General features: G+C 40.7%; 1 long non-coding RNA gene across 1 annotated transcript; it reads right to left on the bottom strand.

Moving 5' to 3' along the window:
* Positions 1-587: 587 nt before the first annotated feature.
* On the bottom strand, positions 588-9,272 carry LOC147200631 (uncharacterized). The gene is made up of 2 exons (XR_015101920.1): positions 9,198-9,272; positions 588-817 (listed from the first exon to the last, which is right to left on the bottom strand). It is a non-coding gene; the product is annotated as an uncharacterized LOC147200631 (long non-coding RNA).
* Between the last annotated feature and the right edge of the window lie 1,215 nt (positions 9,273-10,487).

The following is a 10,487-nucleotide window of genomic DNA, read 5'->3' as shown; positions in this document are numbered from 1 at the left end:
AACACTTTGATCTAACACACCCAGGTAAGTAGGCTTCTCTCATGCGATTTTCAGCTGATTGTTCACAGATGAAAAGATGGCATGTGTTTATTTATCTCATAAAAAGAATATAATGGGAAGTCAAAAATTTGCATTTGATTCTAAACTTAACAACATAACATTGAACAGATGGACATGAAGCAACTTGGACTATGAAAAATGATTTGCTTCGCACAACACTGAGGCAAGACGGCATGTTTATGGCACTGTGTCCTTCCTTTCTCCACATTGTTGTAATATACTGTAAATTAATTAGCGGTACAACCTTCGTTGTGTGATGTATGCTATCTGGAACATTTTTCTGACAACAATGTAGGAATGGAATGTTTTTCAGACCCAGCAAAACTATGGATTCACAGTTATTACAAGCTCCTCCAAACTGTTTTTGTTCCATCGATGCTGCAACCACATGGAGATATGATTTGAAAGACGGTGGTACCTTGACCGAGTTTATTTCATTCCTTAATCAAGTTTGTGACTCAATTTTCTCATATCAAATAAATTTCCCCCATTGAAATTAAATGAGAAGCCCACAAAAAAACATGCACTTTTCGAGGCATAAGTTTATTCCAGAAAAACAGCACCGCAGGCGGCACGGTGACTGGTTAGCAGCACGTCCGCCTCACAGTGCAGAGGTGCAGGTTGGATGGTTGGATGGATGAGCGTGGATGGTTGTTCGTTTCTTTGTGCCCTGCGATTGGCTGGCAACAAGTACAGGGTGTACCCCGCCCACTGCCCGAAGACAGCTGGGATAGGCTCCAGCAAACCCACGACGCTCCTGAGGATAAGTGGATTAGAAGATGGATGTATAGATGTAAAAAAAACACAGCATTATAAAATCTAAATTTAAAAACATTATGAAAACATAATTAAAGACAATATAAATAAACAAACCGCTTCTACGAAGTATAATTGAGCCGAAAACCACACACACACACACACACACAGTTGTACAATAGCGTGTAGTGTAGGCCTTTAAGAGGGCACCACTTACAATGTGTCCTCAGGAGCTTTGATCAGACGGTCAGCTCAGTATTTGCATGTCCTTCATGCTCATGTCCAAATTTTGTATTTGCATGTGTGTGTGTGTGTGTGTGTGTGTGTGTGTGTGTGTGTGTGTGTGTGTGCGCGTGTGTGTTTTACTGTTTGCTCCATTAACGAAACAACTGAATGTGCACCAACTTTTTTTCCACTTTACTTGAGTGGTGGTGCACCTGAAGCCGGCACATTTTTCCGAGCAACACACACACAAAAAAAAAAAAACCTCAACAAAGCAATGACTCGTTACTTGAAAAATGCACAAGTTGGCACTCTAAGTAAGTCACGGTACACATGTGCAATGATGATATCATCTCTATGCAAAGGAGATGTGTTAGTTTTATAGTATGTGTTTATTCACAAAAAGATTTTAATTCAGAAATAATACATCTATTTCAATTTGAAAAGTAATTGAGAACAAACGAGTGCTTTTTGATATTCACTGATCCACATGTAGAAAATGAGATGTGTGTTCTCGCTCATCTGCTGTCAACTGTGAGGTCTTTTAACAGATTGATGTGTGCATGTCAAATCACGTCCAATCAACTTTAAGTACAATAGCTTGCTTGTTGTATATCTGATTGATTCTCATCACGAAAGTGATCTGGTTCAATTGAGCCACTGAAGTGATCTACCACAAGTACCACTATAACCTAGCTTTAGTTGAAATGTGTGTATCCATCCAAACTCATCCGGAAGACCACAATCTAGGAAATACCATGAACCCCAAACAATTGTTCCAATCAATGTGTCAGCCTTAATCCTATTTTTTTATTTTTTATTTTGTAACCTCTTCTTGTTCAGCAGCATGGTCATGCGGAGTGGTGACCCTTTTAATGCTGGAGTTCTTCTGTGCAACAGAGGAGTTTGAAATACTCCAATAGCAGTTGTTTATATGATGCTATTTATTTAAAATGCAGTTTTACAGAACACGGTTTGTGAGGGCAGGCAGAAGGAACAAAGACAATAGAACACAACTGAAGTTTAAGTTTGAAATAGAGTATACTGTATCTTTTGTTACATCAGTCCTGGTACTTTTCTGACACGTCTTATCAAAACATTTTAATTGCTCCCATGAGTTATTGTGAGGTGCCCTTGGCTCCGTTCAAAGGTGCATTTTGTCCCTGTTTGAGGGAAGTGGATAGACTGAGAGCATCCACAGAAGAAATATAGTATGGGTCTAAACAGGTTATTCACAGCTCTCTGGGAGTTCCCAACTCAATTCCTCCCCATTAATTTACGGCATTTTTCCTGTTCACCTGGTCCCTTTTGCATCTCGTCTCACTCTCATCCCTCCTGCGCGCTTGCTTAATATTTCACCTTCTCAAGGCTTTCTTTACCTTAATCTGTCTCAGTTTCGAGTATACAATCAGATCCGTTATTTCCTTTCCTTCTATTTCTTCTACTTTTATCCAAAGCCATTTCCCTATGCTTCTTGACTTGTAATACCCACTGAGCACTACCAAAGCTCAGGGCTTCTTCGATGTCTCCTTAGACATTCGGTGTTGCTATTCTATCAGACTCCACTAAATTATTTGAAAACAAATTACGTAGCTAATTCACAGGCATAATCATCTCATGCATTTGAAATGAAAATGTGTTCATGAGTGCCAATAATGCTCCATTGTGACAAAATCCCTCCAAAGACTCCAACAATAATACAGTTTTACAAAACACTGGATAAAATGCTCTCATAGTAATTTAAAGGCAACATAGTATTCATAGCATGTGATAAGTACAGTAGTACTGTAGTAGTAGTAGTAGTAGTAGAAAAAGGCTGGAAATAAGAGGTTTCTCATCACAACATGAGAGGGGGGGGGGGGGGGAATCTGATTTTAACCCTCATTAAAAGACACTGAATAGCAAAATTGAGACTCAAGCGCCGAGACGGTCCCTAGACTGGACATGCTTGTGTTAAAGTGGGACAATGCACCAGTCAGAGGTCACATCTCGATTAGCTCAGTGCTACTTATACTGTAGCGGCTAACAATGAGCTTCAAGGTGGTTACTGCCAGGGCTAAACACGTTGCAGAATCACTCCTAAGTCAGTAATCATCACCTGTGTGGCGACGCCTAAGTGTTAATTTCTCACAGGTTAACACTATTTATTTATTTTTTCGTTTTTCTGGTCTTAATTTATCAGTTACTTTTAACATGTTAAACTGGTCGGAGATATTACCAGCACAGACGTATCGGGGCAGGTCTTCAGACAAGCGAGTCACAGATTATTGAAATAATCCAGAAATGGTGATGCATAAATTCATGCTATAGGAATGAGCTGTTAAAATTTTGTTTTCTCTGTACATTAGTGTATCCAAAAACGAAGCAAACGAACAAAATATTGGTTAACGTCCACAATTCTTTTGCTTTATGTTACCTTCAACTTTGATCACAGGTGTTGAAGGAATCACTTTGAAAGTAAATGAAAGTGAAAATTCTTCACATAAACACCAAAACATCATCTTCAGTCAAGCATATCTGTAGTGAAAAATAGATACAACGTTACACGTTATTACATCAGCTTCAACGGGAGCCATGGAAAGAAACTTTCCGTGGTTTCAACATTTCTTGCCCAATAATATGCAACCTTGATGAACTTCACAAGCAAACACTGACTGAGGGGCATCACAAGGTATGAAAAGCTGTCGTCGGTATGGTTCGAGGGAAGATTTGATTTAAAAAAAGCAAGAGGACAGGGGGATGACAGGAGGAGAGACAAGAAGGATGAGAGGAACAGACTGATTTGTGAAACCCTCCAGCAGCCCTCAAGCAAAAATCCATCTCAGTGCCACTGTATGCTGGCTGTCATAGTGCTGCAGTCAATCACTCATTCAGATACATGTGACACGCATGCACACACACACAAACATATATGCATGCGCTAAATACCCCCCCCCCCCCCCCGCCCCCGCTTAGCCCTGTGGAGGCATTAATAATACCAGGACATCCCAAAAAGCAGATATATACAGTATAACAATAATGCAAAATATGTGTATAGTTTAATTTAAAATCGAATAATATGATCAGTCTTTTATTCACTTCAATTCAATTTTAAAAATATTGTCGTCGATCACATATTGCCAGAAAATTGTCTTTGGTCTACGTCTCAGAAAAAAAAAAAAAAAACTAACACATTCAAATACAGAAAACCACTTCAACCTTGAAAAATGTAAAACACACTTGTGATGATTATTTAAAAGTCTACCTGCTGTGTGATTAACATTAAAAGGTAAAATAAAGTGCTATATTTTCTTTTTGGCCAAGGGTGCGTGGTAGTTGATGCCTGAGGGTAGTATTGGCCTGGTCAAACTCCATAACTTTTTTGTTTTTCACGGCGGTCACGCTGTCAGACTATGTTATGCCTGGATCTGGAATTCTGGGTTCTGATACCCTGGGAATTGCAGTTTGACTTACAGTGGGAAACGGTGGAGAATGAGCATATGGTAGGTAACCCTGAGTTGGAGTTCCTTGTGCCGTAGGAAGGTTTGTCAGCCTAAATATTCGAGGGTCAGGGGTTTGAGCCTGTGGTTTTGGAGGAGGATAATGTTGACTTGTTTGTCCATCGAATGTCCGGTCTTGCTTCCAGTCTCTAAGGAGGCATGGGTTCAAATCCCACCACTGCCACCAATTGTTATGCGGCGAAACAGCAGGCCAGGTGAAAAAAAGAATAAAAAGGCAATTAAGCCAGGATTCAGGAAGGAGATTTTCCAGTTTTCTTTATTTTCAGGAGTGACAGTTGACCAGTTTTGAGCAGCCCACGTGTAGCACTGCTCTCCAAGTTGTCCGGCGTGCAGTGACTTCCTCATCCCTCTTATAAAGGGAGTTCACTTGAGCTTCAGGCCAATCAGGTCCAAGCAACAACTGGCCCTTCTCGGGTGGTTGCAATTACCTCATCTGAAATAATTAGCATTCTACAAAGTGCATTAAGTACAACAGTTTTGGATGGAAAGAAATGTGTAGCTTTCTGCCATCCAAAATCCACAGAAAACCAGAAATTTTAACACGTCTTTCGTCATCATGACAGACTACCAGATACATATCGTTCTGTGTCTTGGACCGGGTGGGATATCACACTGCAAATCCATAACTGACCTGACTCTGCCCAGTTGTTGCATACTTTTCGTCTAGATTCAATCCTGTAGTGCAGTTTCGCCGGGGAGGCAGGACAACCACCTGCAGTTATGTCAACTGAGGTATTATGTGCTTGTGTGTTGTTTCTATCCTCAGAAAAGGCAGACAAAGGGGGGAAAAAGAGAATATGGGTCCATTTTTGGATGGTGGGGAGAGAGAGATATGGGCTGTGAGGTAACAAATTTGTATAATGACACCGCTGTTTGGAGAGAATAGAAATGACCTTCCCCTCACCCACACTGATTAGTGAGGATGGAGGTGATGGGCTTGTCCTCTGCAGTGTCACTCCTGGTGCTCATGGCAATGGTTTAATGGGCAATCACACACACACACACACAGGCACACACACACACACACAGGCACACACACACACTTTCATGATGACTGCAGATGGCGACCCACGACCTTCATGATGACTACAGCGTGCACCCCTTACCTCGCTCCTGCACTGTATATTTTTTAACAGGCCATGTTCGGGCAACCACTCTTGGCTAGTGATGTCATGGTCAAGCAAGCGAGTAAATACAAGGACCGGTGATCACATGAAGACTTGAGTTGCGCTGTTTTCATTGGTTTGGCACAGATTTAAGAAATTACAAAAATGAATGATAGGCTCTCCAGTGTGTCCAGGGTACTGCCCAGAACCTCCTCCCAGTAGGATTGCCTGGAACACTTTGCCAGGGAGGCATCCAGGGGGCATCTTAACTACCAAAGCCACCTCATCCAACTAAAAGCAGCAGCTTTACTTTGAACTCCTCCTGGATAACCAATCTTCGCGCCCTATCTTTATGGAAGCGCAATGACACATTGTGCAGGAAACTCATTTTGGCTGCTTGTACCTGTGAGCTTGTTCTTTCAGTCATGACCCACAGCTTGGGTGAGGATATGAGTCGTGGTCGACTGTTAACTTGAAAGCTTCCCCTTTCGGCTCAGCTCTATTTTCACCACAACGGATCGATACAGAGGCCGCATGGCAGAGTGCACTGCAGACGCAGCACCGATCCACATGATGACCTCCCGATTGATTCTTTGAAAAAGTGTATTATTATTATTATTATTATTATCATTATTCTGGTAAAATTAGAAATGTAACATTAAACCACAGACATCTATTTGCTCATTTTGAAGTAGTAAACCGTATTGGGGGTTACACTTCACTGTAACATATTTTATTCAGGCAAGTACTTTGTCATGTAACGAGTTACTCATTATTATTACAATATTATTAGTTACTGAGTTGTGGAACATGTTACAATTTTGAAACCACAATTAAAAAGTGTATATAGTCCTGAGAATGTTTCTTATGAAGGGTTTAGTCATGTTGACACACTAGGCGGAATCTTACATGGCTGAGGAGTCATTATTTGAGAGACCCATCACTGTCATGGTTTTGCAAAATAAAACGCAAAACATTCAGTCCAAAGCGGCTTTGGGAATGAAGAAGTAAGTTTTTAGATATGATCTGAATGATTGTGCCATGAATTGCAGTATGCAAAATGGGGTTCAACACAAGTTGACTATTAGCAAGTTAAATATAAATCAAATGCTAGCCGAGGATGTCACGTTACGGCAACTCCAATCGGACAATTTACATTACAACCCATTAAGAAAGTGTCTCTCTGCTTGTTTATTTATTTCTTTTTTTTTAAAACCAATTATCAATTATACTTCACCTATCACCATTATTTGTTCGACCAATGATGAAGTAAACTTCAATACATTAAAAAAAAATTGTGCTATTGATCACAGGAATGCAAATTGGCAAATTTTTTTTCCCGTGTGTATAATTCATTTGAGTATGTTGATAATGTTATTTATGGAGTACAGTTTGGTATCATGCATTTACTGGACAAAATATCTTTTTATTGATACTATATTAATCAAAGGCAGTGATCTGTCACCAGAGTCAAAACATTTAACAATTTACCCCACATTACGTAGTGAAAGATCTTCATTACAAGTTAACTTTACCAGCTAAGGTTGCAAATTTTGTATTTTCCTTTTAAAATGGCAAAATCATTATCAAATCAATTAAATCCCCAATTTAAAAAACAAACCAAAAAAAAGTAACTTACACTTACACGTCATTTATTACTCACCAGATATGTTGTAAATTTTTATACTTTCAAATGCTAGTAACTAGTGATATGAAATATATTACAATTTGGAAGCAACTTGCCCGAAATAACTGGCAAGCAGGAGGCCTCCGTGTATAAATAGGTGTGTTGCTGGTCAGTCCTGTCACTCTCTGTGCCACAGTCCAACAGTGGCCCTCAAAACACCGCAGGCCATGCCTCCAGCCAATGAAAGTCAAAAGTTCTCACAGTGACTACCCAAGCAGTTGTTCACCCATCAGACTGATCACCAAGACGACCACCCTGGATTTTGATCTTCACTGAAAAAGAATGCACCCGCACCTGTCTGACACCGGGCAAGGGCACTGAAATTCCCCTGCCCATGTTTTGATATACCTTTGTTCTTCAGACAATATATGTGTGTGTGTGTGTGTGTGTGTGTGTGTGTGTGTGTGTGTGTGTGTGTGTGTGTGTGTGTGTGTGTGTGTGTGTGTGTGTGTGCGTGCGTGTGTGAGTGTGTGTGTGTGTGCGTGTGTGAAAGCAAAGGGCAAATTTGTCATATGTGCGCTTCTCATAGTTTACACATTTTGACTGTTCTGAGTAGGTAAAGCTCAGGATATGGATAGCACGTAAATGATTCTTCCCAGGAGAGGGAGTGATTAAGGGTATGAAAGGAAGACGTGAAGCATGTCAGATCAAGATTGGATGATGCAACAACAAGCCAATTTGGTCAGAATGCGTATACTCAGTCGATGACGTTGGCACTCCTTGTTGAACTCTTGCAGCAGAAAAGGAATGTAGATAGCACTGTGCATTTGGCACCTCAGCCTTCAGTGGGGATTTAAACAATTTCATCTCCCTCTTAATCCCACCACTATCGTGTCGCAATTATAGAAACCCCCCAAAATTAAATGGCTAGGGCCAAAGCAGCCTGTTCCGGAGATTCATGCTGGATCCCCCTCTGCGATGACCCCCACCCCAGGACATGGACTTTCCCTGTAGCACTGCTTGGGACAACAGTGGTGCGGGCGTCGCAACAAACGGAATTGAAAAACAAGTCGGCTTCTACATAAAAGCGACATGCCTGTCTCCATGCCTCTAAAGAAGCCGTCCTTCTGTGTCTGTGGATCACAGAACGATGACAGACTAAAGACCCAGACTATCCAAGTTGCATTCGGACCAGGGAACCAACTTCCGAAGAAGAGAATGGGGGCTGCGAGAGGCGTTCGCTGCCTTGTCCCCAGATCTCCACCAACAGTTCGCCAAGCGATCGTACATAATTAAAACTCATTCAGTACCAGCCAATTCTGGACCAAGTCTGAAAAGACGTTTAAAAACGTCTTTGGGAGTGAATGAGTTAAACAATAAAAACAACCCTGCCCAGGACTAAAAACAACAACAGAGACTTCTGTCAAAAACAGTCTACCCTGTCTTCTTTTCCAAGCTTTAGATATAAAATGTGCAATTACAAAAACATCCAAATGAAAAAGCCATTTAATCTTTTCCTCATTTGGCCAGTAGAACCTATCAGTATTATGTCGTTAAATGTCATTCAAGATACTCTTTCTCAGATCATCATGAAGTGTGCAATATAAAAGAAAAAGGAAAATCACTCACATCATTCAAGCCACACATTTTACAAATGCTTCTACCTTCAGGAATATGAATAAATCGGCCAGTTGCAATGGCCAGAGGGAGAATACCAGGTCTCAACCGAGCAACCAAAGAACTCTGATTTCTCGATAACAAAACAGAAACTTTTCTTTGATCTATATGTACATTTTCAATTTGGGTTTGGATAAAACACTTTGAAATCAGCTTTTCCTCAAACTTAAGAAGCTTGTTTTAATATAACAAAACAGATTATTTTTGTAAGTATATTGCATAAAAAAAATCTTTAAAAAATTAACAAACCTTTTTTGGGGGAGCAAGGAGATTCTTGTGATAATGCTTTCCAATTGATTTTACCCTCTGCCATAGCAACCAATCAAGTACGTCAGTGTGTACTGTTGTGACTGGGACAAGAGTTTTGTTCTATGTTCCTTTGATGTTGTTTGTTGCTTGGGACCTTTATTTAGTCACACGGAGCTGGGCTTGTTTTTCTAAATATAAGCTTGAGCTACTCAGTTACACGTTGTCAGAACGTTAAGCTTTCTATGCTCTGCAACATTTTGGATTTCCGTTGGAACAACCTATGGATCCACCCCATACCTCACATGACTCCCTAGGGTGCGAGCAAGTTTAAGTAAACCCGGAAAGCACTTCATACTCTTGCGCTATTCTTAATAGCATCTATTGCTTTATATTCTTTCGTTCGCCACACCCCAGCAACATCATTTAGAATAGGAAATACAAACACTACAATAGAGTTTCAGTAAAATAACAAGCTCCGTTCATACTTTTGAGTTTGTTCATTACCAATCTCAAAGGTCTCCCGGCAGTCAGCAAGGGCCCCTGGTTCAATGTCAAAACTCATGAATTTGTCAAGAAAAAGCCTAAATATTTATATGCACTATTATATTCTAAGGCAAGCAAAATGAATTAACTAGCTGCTTATTTACATATTTTTTCCCCATAACTGCAGTATTTGTGTTTTGTTCTGTCTCGATTTGTGGCACAGTGCATTTAAGATGTTTAACATGTTCTGTACTTCACCTTTCTTCCCTCGACTACATGTGCTATCACTCTGGCATCTCTCTGCCTTGCTTGCTTGAAGCTGTGTTTGAATTCCAGCAATGGAATATTGCATTTCTAATCTTGCTGACAGCAGGCAAAATCTGTTTTCTTTCTTTTTCCAATATCCATGCCCCATTCTCACGTGCTGTCGACCCCCCCCCCCTCCAATTTAATACTACAGTACAAACACGAGCCTTTCTCACTCTTGTTTTTCTTCCCTCTGTCTTCCCCCACGATCATTTTTTTCCCTTTGAGGGCACATAAGAGGAGAAGGACACGAAATTAATGTCGGGAGTAAAATAGAAGGGTGTTTTGGAAATACAGCCAAGAGTGCTGCTGCTGATGGTTGTGGTGGTGTTGGCAATTCACAAAAAGGAGCAAGACCTTAACAACAACATGATTGGGGCTGGGAGACTTGTTGGAGGGCTCTGTTTACAAAGAGCAGCGGATCGTGCACTATGCTGTGGGGAAATAACTTTTCCTTGGCATTCAACTCTATGCTTCTGGGGTGTGTGTGTGTGTGTGCAA

This window comes from Hippocampus guttulatus, chromosome 9, assembly GCF_054856545.1.
Source record: "Hippocampus guttulatus isolate MCC_2025c chromosome 9, RoL_Hgut_1.0, whole genome shotgun sequence".
Lineage (NCBI taxonomy): Eukaryota > Metazoa > Chordata > Actinopteri > Syngnathiformes > Syngnathidae > Hippocampus > Hippocampus guttulatus.
Note: the sequence above shows the minus strand (reverse complement) of the source record. Positions and strands in the feature narration are given on the sequence as shown.